This window comes from Sturnira hondurensis, unplaced genomic scaffold (assembly GCF_014824575.4).
Source record: "Sturnira hondurensis isolate 20B ecotype Veracruz unplaced genomic scaffold, ASM1482457v3 Scaffold0009341, whole genome shotgun sequence".
Classification (NCBI taxonomy): Eukaryota; Metazoa; Chordata; class Mammalia; order Chiroptera; family Phyllostomidae; genus Sturnira; species Sturnira hondurensis.
Genome location: NW_028081972.1, coordinates 64,684 through 66,439, shown reverse-complemented (window position 1 = coordinate 66,439; position 1,756 = coordinate 64,684). Strand labels below are relative to the sequence as shown.

Genomic DNA, 1,756 nt, shown 5'->3' with positions numbered 1-1,756 from the left:
ACCCAGTACCCCCCTCACCTCCTCTAGACACACTCTGATGTGTCAGGTGCCCAACCTCTATGCCTCCCCATGCCCTGACCTTGGCCCACCCCCATGCCTCCCACCTGCTCCACACATCCTAATGTGGAAGGTGTTCACTGTGTGCCCAGAAAGATGGGGAAAGGACACCTCCCAGAAAGCAGTCAAAAGACAGTGGTTCTAACAAGCAGGTGTTTTATTGAGGTGATGGGTTATCATTTACCTCTCACTCACATGGCATACTTCTTAGTCCAAGCTCGGGCCATGGTATCACAGGTGTCCCTGTCCTTTAAGAACATCCTCACAATGGAGGGAACTAAGGCATCATTGGGGTCGGGGTCACAGAGCATGGAGCTGATGAACAACAGGAGTTTGGATATGGTCATGATGGGAGAGCACTTGGACCTGAAAATATCTAGACAGATGTAGCCTCTCCAGTTGATATTGGGGTGGTAGATCGGGGTGGTGAAGTAAATCTGTGGGGGCCTGAAGGGGTAGTTTCATGGGAATTGTATGTTTAGGCAGAACACGCCTCCCTCGTAGGGGCTGTCAGCGGGACCCATGATGGTCCCCTTCCATGTGAACATGTCATTGCCCACTGGCCTTGCAGAGCACATGGGCAGGGGGCCATTGGTGATGTCCTTCAGTTCCTTGTACAGTCACCTCAGAGCCGTGGATGTGTCCAAGGGAGCGGGGATGTCCCGGATATCCTGGTAGGGACAAAGGGGGAAACCACAGGTCGGGGGGGGGGGGCAGCATGGGTTAGGGTGGGTGTGGCTTAGGGGGGCCAGGGTTAGAGGGGCAGCCACCCCCAGGTCAGTGGGTGGATAAGAAGGCTGGAGCCAGGCTGTGGGGTGCTAGCGGGGTGTGGGGGACAGGGATGGTGGGGGGAGGAAGACTTGGGGACTCACCTGAACCTGCAGGACCTGAGGGGCTACTGCTCACCTGTGTGCCACTGGTCCCTGGCTCCTCCATCTCTTCCTCCTCCACCACTGGGTCTGCCACTCAAAGCCTGAGCCCCGAGCCTGCGTTGCGGGTAAACCCCACAGCCCTGGGACAGGACCAGCCACTCCTGCCTCTCTCTCTCCCCTCAGCTGTGTGCCTGGGGCAGGATGGGATACATTCTGTGATGTCACAAGAGTCCGCTGATGATGTCAGAAAGTCAGTGGGGGCAGGGCCAGGGGAGACAGAGGACCTGAATGAGAGGCAGTCATTATTATAACAATAATTATCTATTAATACTATTATAACAACATATTAGAGCTATCTATGAAATATACACATACATTATTATATACATACATACATAAATATTGAACTTGTATTTTAAAAAATGGTTCTACAGGCTGACAGTGACCAGAGGGGAGAGGGGAGGGAATTTCAGGGGAAATAGGGGAGGGATTTAGAGGAACATATATAAAGGATACATGGACAACAACTGAGAAGGGTGGAAATGGGAGGGAGCGGGGAGCACGGGGGTGGGATGGGATGGGAGTAGACAGAAAACTGTACTTGAAAAATAATTAAATAAAAAATTAGTTGTTAAAAAATGGTTCTAGTCCTCTGTAAAGATTAAGGAAGCATGTCAAGACAGGGAGCCACCTGGTATATTTTACCACAGAAAGAAGAACACAGTGAAAAAACATCACCATCCTTTCTGCCTTTTCTCCTCTTGCTCACATTGCTGATTGGTGTTCTCCTATGCACACCATGTTTCGACTTTAAAGTGCATGACCTA

General features: G+C 51.1%; 1 pseudogene; it reads right to left on the bottom strand.

Moving 5' to 3' along the window:
* Window positions 1-248: 248 nt before the first annotated feature.
* On the bottom strand, window positions 249-683 carry LOC118994466 (ubiquitin-conjugating enzyme E2 D3-like; annotated as a pseudogene).
* Window positions 684-1,756: the final 1,073 nt, after the last annotated feature.